The sequence below is a fragment of the Meles meles genome, chromosome 1 (genome assembly GCF_922984935.1).
Source record: "Meles meles chromosome 1, mMelMel3.1 paternal haplotype, whole genome shotgun sequence".
NCBI classification, from domain to species: Eukaryota; Metazoa; Chordata; class Mammalia; order Carnivora; family Mustelidae; genus Meles; species Meles meles.
In genome coordinates this window covers 1219252-1228040 of record NC_060066.1, presented here as the reverse complement: position 1 = coordinate 1228040, position 8789 = coordinate 1219252, and the positions used below count along the sequence as shown (strand labels likewise).

At 58.9% G+C, this 8789-nt stretch overlaps 1 long non-coding RNA gene across 1 annotated transcript; it reads right to left on the bottom strand.

Annotated features, from left to right (window-relative positions):
- Positions 1-5032: 5032 nt before the first annotated feature.
- On the bottom strand, positions 5033-8566 carry LOC123925941. The gene is made up of 3 exons (XR_006815118.1): positions 8390-8566; positions 7741-7825; positions 5033-5534 (listed from the first exon to the last, which is right to left on the bottom strand). It is a non-coding gene; the product is annotated as an uncharacterized LOC123925941 (long non-coding RNA).
- Between the last annotated feature and the right edge of the window lie 223 nt (positions 8567-8789).

The window sequence follows — 8789 nt, the reverse complement described above, 5'->3', positions numbered from 1 at the left end:
AGAACTTTTAGAAATGAAAAATACAACTGTTGAAATAGAACTCAGTGGGTAGGTTAAATAGGAGAGGAGATGCTGCTGAAGAGAGCATTAGTGTAGTGGAAGACACATCCAAGGAAATCAGATACCACATAGACAAGTTGATGAAAAATCTGAAGGAAATGTGAAAGGATTTGTAAAGCAGAATAAGGAAGTCTGATGTAGACCTGATAGGAGCCCCTGGAGAAGAGAGTGCAGGAAAGGACACCCAGTGAGGCCCTGTGATGACATGCCCCCTGATTATGCCAAGTCCAACTTTTTTATTAAAAGATTTTATTTATTTATTATCTGTCAGAGAGCGTGTACGTGCACAAGCAGGCAGAGTGGCAGGCAGAGGCAGAGAGAGCAGGCTCCCTGCAGAGCAAGGAGCCTGACACAGGACTCGATCCCAGGACCCTGGGATCATGATCTGAGCTGAAGGCAGCAGCTTAACTAACTGAACCACTCAGGCATCCCGCCAAGTCCAACTTTATCAGCAGCTGGCTGCCACAGCCCACCCAGTCCCTATTCTCTGGCAGGCTCAAGCTCCCATCCCATGCCGGACTGAGAATGGAGGTGAAGGTGAGGTCAGGTAGGGAGACAGCACCCAACTCCAGCTGGGGAAGATGAGTGTCTGCAGCCCCCGTCTGAACTGAGTCCCCCCATAATCAGGCCAACAAGACAGTCAACGAAAGGAGAGGACACTGAACTCGTTACCAATACACTGGAAGTTCCAGCCAACCTCAAGACCCAGAACCGCCACCCTCAACACGTCAGCCATGAAGGACAACGTAATCAAGCTGCACCGGCAGACAGCTGAGACGCCTTGAGGAGCTGGCATCTGTGTGGACTCGTTCGTTCTTCACAAGGACGAGCTTCTGCACTTTTCAGGACTGGGTTTCTTTGGAGCCCCCATTTACAGTGTCCCTTCAAGCTTTTCTTTATTTACTGAAAAACATAAACCTACACATCTGGGAAGCATAATGTCTTTGAAGCAGTGTAAATAGAGAAATCCATACCTAGACACAGCACAGTGAGAGCACAGCCCAGCAAGAGAGACGTTCCCGTCGTCCCAGAGAAAGGCTCGATTGCTCCCAAAGGAGCCAGCGGGCCACCCTCAGCGGATTTCTCGAAGCAGCACAGGGGGGGCAGTTGGCTTCGCCTCTTTGAGGCACTGGGAGGAAACACCTGTCAACCTAGAATTACATGCCCAGCAAAATTATTTTTCATGAAGGTGAAAACAGACATTTATAGATAAGTAAAATATAAGATCATTTACACTAAGGAACTTCACTGAAACTCTGAAGTTTATGCTGCAAAGAGGGGGAAGATGACTGCAGAAAGATGGTCTTAGATAGGACACGGAGTGGGCAGCAAGCAAAATGACCGATATGAATGAGGTCCAAATGCTGTCTGTACGAAAGAATAATGTCTCCTGGAATACCAGATAATCACGTGCCCGTGAAGGGGGCAAACGTCCTAAGACCCTCCTACAGCTGGGAAGGGGCACACAACTCTTTAATTTAATTTAATTTTTTATTCTTTAAGATTTTACTTATTTATTTGACAGACCAAGATCACAACCAGATAGAGAGGCAGGCAGAGAGAGAGGAGGAAGCAGGCTCCCTACTGAGCAGAGAGCCTGATATGGGGCTCGATCCCAGGACCATGGGATCATGACCTGAGCCAAAGGCAGAGGCTTTAACCCACCGAGCCACCTAGGCGCCCCAAGACTCTTTAATTTTAGACTTTAATAAATATGTGTAATATAAATTAATATAAGCTGTGTATATTTTCAGTCTGAAAGAAAAAATGCAGTAATCCAAAGTGAACAACTACAATCGTTAAAAGCATAAGTTGGAAAAGAGGAAGATAAGAAAAGCACTGGGCCACCAAACAGAGTGAGCTGGCAGAGCGAGTCCGTGATCACGAAGATCTAACGGGAGGAAACTTCCAGTTAAAAAACGAAGACGGGTTAGAGTCTGTGACTCAGAACCACAGCGTAGACGAAGACAGAGGTTGATGCAGGCGTCAGCCCCCCATGGCGGCGAAGTCACACACGGCAGCCAGAGGGATGAGGGGCTGGTGTGCAGTGGGAAACGGCAGCCACAGATGAGACCCAGGAGGCTCGGGGCCCTCAGAGGAGCGCCCCTTCCCAGAGAAGAGAAGAAGTGCTGCAAACCTCAAAGCCAGTGTGCTCGAGGGCTGGGGCGCCAGTGAGCCTCACCTGTGCCCACGGGGCTCCTGGCCACCTTCTTCACTCCTGTGTGGCGGGAAGCCCGTCGTCACCAGGCATCTGACGGTTTCTGATGTGCAAGTGAGGAATCAGACCAAAGGGGAAGAGATGGTGCGGCCAGTGCAGAAACAGCCCGCAAAATGACGACCAGTCACCTGACGTTGAAAAGGCACCGTGGGGGCACTGGTGGCTCATGTGGTTGAGCATCTGTCTTCAGCTCAGGTCATGATCCCAGGGTCCCGGGACTGAGCCCCACATTGGGCTAACCCTGCTCAGCGGGGAGTCTGCTTCTCCCTCTCCCACTGCTGCTTTTCTTGCTTGTGCTCTCTCGGTCTCTGTATCTCTCTCAAATGAACAAATTAAAAAATAATAATAATAATAAAATGAAAAGGAACTGTGTGCATTAAAAAAGAACACATAGTATTTTAAAAGGAAAAATTCTAAACGAAACCTTTGAAGTTAAGTGTGAGAGCCAAAATTCAGAACAAATCATCAAGTCGGCTGAGAGGTGAAGTGGGGAAATCTTTCCATAAAAAGGCAAAGAAGCAGGTGCGGAGGTGGACAGATGAGGCCTGATGGGAGTTCCAGGAAAAACCAGAACGTGGTGGGAACGGGACAGCCAGAGACCGCCTCAGATTCTCCCCAGGCCTGACAGTCCCACATCGCGGCAGCAGAAGGACTTGCCAGGCCCCCCTGCCACCCAGTGACAGCACTCAGGGCGTCCCTGGCCATGTGTGCAGACCCCACAGGGGTGAAGAAGCCCGGGGAAAACCTCTTTGCACCACGTCACAGACAGAAGACAGTGCAATGAGGCTCTAACAATTACGCGAGAAAACAATTCGCAGCCTAGAAGTTGACCCGTGTTCAGATCATCAGTCAAGTATTTTCAGAGATGCAAATTCACCAAAAATGCTTCACGACTTCTTGTGGAAGCGTTCTCCAGGAGACACTAAGCGGAGAGCTCCGAGACATGGGAGAGACTGGGAAAGAGGAAGGAGAAAGCTCCAGCAGACGGGTCCGCCCAGGTTGGACAGACCCTCTCGGCGGGGGGGGGGGGGGGGGGAAGAGCAGAGGTCTGCGGCCAGCTTAGTTCCCCCAGCGCACCCTGCGGGCACAACGACTCACTGTCCTTGCACGTGGAGAATACACTGGCCTTCGTCACGGCCCCACAAGTCTCCACGCGCACAGAGGCCGATGGGCATCTCACGATCTCCATCAGGTCTGGAACGAGAGAAGATGCGTCTCGAGCCAGAGACCCACCAACGAAAAAGAAGAAGTACCTGACCCCTGGCAAGAGAATGTAAGCCCCCTCCTACCCCATGGCCCCCTCGAGCTACAGAGCCTGGAGGGAGAGAGCCTGGCCACGGGCACTCGGCAGCCCCACCCCAGGACACAGGCTCGGGGCCCTGCCGTCCTGTCTGCTCAGCAGGTCTGAGGGGTCCCCGCCCAGCGTGGGGCAGAGTGTGGGCGTGGCACACCGGTCTCTCGTGGGAAGATCAGACCCTTCCCTGAGTCAGGGCTTGGGGTCCACCCTCTTTAGGGCCCCCTCTGCTGGTGCCAACACCCCGCACACCCTTAGGCAGGTTGCAGAGCGGGGACAGGCGGGAACACAGCCACGGCCCGGCTCCCGGCCAGGCAGCCAAGTGGCACCGCCTCCTGCACCTCCTGTGAGAAAAGCCTGAGAGGCGGAGGGGACCTGCTTCAGAGGACGGGCCGCGTGTGTCGGTGACCTTCTGTGTAACGGCAACAGACGCTTGCACAGATAGCCCATTGTACAAAATCCCCAATATTGCTTTTATAGTGAAAAAAACGCAAAGTAAGTTGCAGTGGGGCAGAGACGTGTCCTTAGAATTCAAGGTCTTGGCTTGCCGGGGCCGGAGCCCACGGAAACTCCCCCTGCACCTCCCGGGGATCTCCGCAGACAGCCGGGCCTCTCAAACTTGCAGAGAAGGCCAGGTTCTCGGGAAGAGCCGGGACACAGGTCAGGACACCAGGGCCACCAGAACCTCCTGCCCCACAGCACAGCCACCCCTCCAGGGGTGCAGAGGGACCTGCTGGGGCCAGCGTCCCCAGCAGCCACCACGTGGGGCTCACAGGCGACCCGGCTTTGCTCACACCCAGCGAGCAGGCTGAGTGCCTCCTGCCCGGGTGGATGCAGGCAGCCTGGTGCTCACGGTCACCCTACCTCACCTGGCTCCGTGACCCAGAGGTCTCAAGGAGGGAGGAACAAGACAGGGGCCTTGGCATCAGACGGTCAGGCGGTACCCATCCTAGGAAGGACCTCTGCTGACCATGGGGACTCAGGGGCCAAGCTGGAGCCTATGAAGCAGATGACACAGATCCGGGGGTCCAGGCAGCTGAGGCCGGGCCAGGGCCCCGGACTTGCTCTCCTCCTGCCTGGAGTCTGCACGCTCCGTCTCATGGGCTGCTCCCCGAGCTTCTCCAGCGCTCTGGCAAAAGTAGGGAGGGCCACACTTCCTGACCTGGCCCCAGCCCGCCCACTGCCCGGAGAGGACAGGGGAAGCCCCGGGAGACAGGGACCCTGCCCGTGTCCCCAAAAAGCCCTTACCAGGACAGAAGCAGAGTCATTCCAGTCCAGGCTTCACCAAGAGGGTAAGTGTGGACATTTGAAACGTGATGGGCAAAGGCCATAGCCAGAGAGAAAAGGAGCAAACAGAGGAGCCTGTCCATGCCCGAGAAGATGCTCAGCTCTGTTCGGCCTTTTTATTTGTTTTTTTTCGGGGGGGCAGCAGAGCGAGGTTTCCTGAGCAATAGCGAAGGTGTTAGCACAAAGCTCCCAGAGGCGGAGGGGACCCGAGGGTTGCCCTCTGTTCGCCTTTTACGTATGTATTTATGTATTTATTTAACAGAGGGAGCGTGAGCACAAGCAGAGCGGGGAGCAGGCTCCCTGCTGAGCCAGCCGGGAGCCTGATGCTCCATCCCAGGACCTGGAGATCTCGACCTGCGGGGAAGGCAGACCGACGCCCCATCTATTCACGTTTTAAAAGAAAATCAAATGTGCTGGACAGGCCGCGGCTGTGCGACGGCATGGGGCAGACCGCCGCCGCTGCCCACGTGGGCTCCGGCCCCAGTCTTCCTCCGGGAACTCTGCTCCGGACACGCGAGTGCGTGGACACGATGCTGCAGCGGCTGCAGAGGCTGGGAAAGTGGGCGTCCTTCCTGAGACGGCCAGGAGGCTGCCAGCCGGGCCGCTGGAGGACTGCAGTGAACCCTCCAGGGACCAGAAGGCAGCAGGAGGACAGGAGACACTGGGCCGCTGCTTCTGTGGAGCAGAGGGAGGGCAATGGGTGGGGGGGGGCACAGACCAGAAGCTTCCCAGCAGCTGCCTCTGGGGGTGGGGAGGTCGGGGTGAGGTGCAGCCTCATCCCCAACGGCACAGGGACACTCTTTGATCTGACCGCTTGCCATTCCCCACGCGCACGCCCCACTACTAAAACCTCCCTCTCTCTGGCTCCCGTCTCCCCGACCCCCACTCGCTCGCGAGCCCGCTGTCTAAAGGATTACTAAATAAATCTTTAAAAAAATAAAGTTGAGTGTCCGAGGTCTACCGACCTCCGCTCCCCTTCGTGGCCATGTGACCCTGAGCAAGTCAGCAACTGCCCGGGAGCCCCGACTGCCCTGACAGAGGCTGACAGGGTCCCCCTCACCCAGGCCGCACCAGAGGCCGAGCAGCCACGGAGCACGCGCGTCAGCGCGCAGGGTCCGCTGCACCCACGGAACCCGCATCTGGGGCGCTGCGGGGCGCGGTCGGTCGAGCGCCCGATTCTTGGCTCCTGCTGGGGCCGCGACCGCGGGGTGGGGTCGAGCCTTGCGGTGCTCCAGGCCCAGCTCCGAGCTGGCTTCAGACGCTCTCTCTGCCCCTCCCCGCCAAGATAAACAGATGAACCTTAACACACACACATTCAAAAGCTGCCCCTGCGCCCGAGCGCTCAGGAGTTATCCTCCAGCCGCCCCACAGGCCTCCCGCCCGCAGGTAGGGCTCCCCGCGCGGAACGCACCGCCCTCCCCACGCACGCCCTCGGGCCGGGGCGCCCTAGCTCCGCCGCCCGGACCCCTCCCCGCGCTCGGACCCCTCCCCGCGCTCGGACCCCAGCTGTGCCTCGCCCCTCGGCCTCTCCGCCCCTTCACCGCGGGGTAGGTGGGAGGGTGGGGGGGACCTCCGCGCCCGCCCGCCCCGAACCTCCCCGCTGCACCTCCCCGCGTGCGTCCCGGTTCCCAGCCTCCTGGCGCCCGCGCCGCGCGGCCCCCTTGGCGTCCCCTCCGCGGCTGGGCTCCCCGGGTCCCCGCGCCCCTTCGCGCCTGCTGCGTCCGCCGTCCGCCGTTCTTCCGTGGAAAGCGCGGGCTCGCATCCGGACACGCTACCCTGCGCCCTCCCGACCCCCGATGGCGGTGCCCGCGGCTTGGCTCCGCCAGCGCCTTCCATCCACGCGCCTCCGCCCTCCGCGCTCCGCCCGAGCGTGTGGCCTCCGCCTCCTGCCCGCCGGCCGCCAGCTCTTTGCTCCCGGATGCGGGATGCGGCCGCGCCTCCTCCACGCCGCCCTTCACGGCGGCCGCTCGCCGGCCTTCTCTGGGGCGCGCTGCTCCTGGAGCCTCTGGCTTGTGCCTTTCCGATGATTTTTGCCGTTATTTCTCTTCTGTTTGCTTCTCGTGTTCACCCCGTCCTTTCCCTGCCTAGCGTCCGCTTGCTGCCTGTCTCCCCTCCGGCAGCCCCGTCCTCAGGGACCGCCCGCCGTCCACCAAGGGCCGGCTTCCCCTCGTCCCCAGAACGGAGCCAACGCACCGCGACCGGCTGGAGCGCACGGGGAGGCGCGAGGGTCCGGCGCTCGGGCGCCCCCCAGCACCGCCACTGTGACCCCAGGCTGTTTCTGCGGCCAGAATGGCCTGGCTTGTCCTTCTCGGGAGGGGAACCCCGGGCAGCGCTCCTGCGGCCAGACCACGCCTCGGGCATCCGTCCCACCACCGGCTCCCCCAGCCCCGCCCCAAACACCGGCCCCCCAGGTTCCAGCCATTTCCTTCACAAACTGTGCCTACCAGAAAGTTAGGCCCTGGGTTCCTGCCCTGCCTTCTGGTGTTTTCAAGAATAAACATCATGGGGGCGCCTGGGTGGCTCAGTGGGTCAAATCTCTGCCTTCCACTCAGGTCATGATCCCGGGGTCCTGGGATCCAGCCCCGCTTGGGCTCCCTGCTCAGCGGGGACCCTGCTTCCTCCTCTCTCTGCCTACCTCTCTGCCTACCTGTGATCTCTCTCTGTCAAATAAATAAATAAAATCTTAAAAAAAAAAAAAAAGTATAAACATCACAGCCCCAGGAGCGCTGACAGGGCTGGTCAGGAGACTCATGCTTTCGGATGTTTTCAGGCCGTTCTCCTTGGATGGCTTTTCACGGTCATTCATCCTCACTGGCCTGGAGACCAGTGCAGATCTCAGACACAAACTGACCGGGACCGCCCAGCCCTGCTGCTCACTTACCGAGCTGCCGCTTCAGGCACGGGGGGAAGGGTCAGTCTTGGAGGCATCTCTGATCTTCTCGAGGGACGTCTCTCTGGTTACACCTCTGCTTGGGAAAGAGCAGCAGTGCTGGGAGCTGGGCAGCAGAGGGCACAACGCCAGCCCCAGCAGCAGAGCCGGGGGCGCAGGGGCACGTGGGGCGGCGGGGGGGGGGGGGGGCTGTCCCCGGGGACAGGGCCAGCACCCTTGCCCCCCCTCCCCCAGCCGTCTAGGAACACGGTCCTTCACAGCCGACTTCTAAAGAAATAACCAGCGTGAGAAAATAGATAAAGAAGCAGACCAAACCGAGAGGACCCAACGCCACGGTCTGGGCACCCTCTCGGCTTGCCGCACAACTGCCACCCACAAGGACTCCACATCACCCGCGAGGACCCGTGAGGAAGACAGAAAACAGCCAGTGTCCTCAAGGATGCAGAGACACGAACCCCTGGGTCATGCCGGGGGCAATGCAACTGTCCCCTCTGGGACACGGCGGGCCGCTCCCCGACAAGGCACACAGTTACCACAGGACCAGCGATCCCACTTGCACGTGCGTGTGAGCACGTGCCGTGAGTGCGCACTGCGGTGACAGGAACAATCGCCCAAGGGCGGGAACAGCCCAGACGCTCACCAGCACACGGACGGACCGGCAGAAGGTGCCGGTGCCCACGCAGGAGCACGTCCTCGGCCACAAACAGGAAGCAGGCTGACACAGGCTACAGAGACACGAACGACAAATGCCATGCGGCCCCTCACCCAGAACGCCCGGGACAGGCTGGTCCGTGGCTGCAGGAAGCTGCTGGAAGCTGTCCGGAGCTGGGCGGGGGGAAGCAGGTGCACGGGCTCTCCTGGGGCGCTACGGGTTCCGGAAGCCGGCACGGGCGGCGGCACAAGGCTGTGAACACACTTCTCGCCACTGAACCGCAGACTTTAAAGGGGCTCAGGAGATGACTTCTCTATTATTTAAGTTTTATTGCAATTAAAAGAACACAGAATGAATGCTTCTGTAACTTTGTGACATTTTCCAGGAG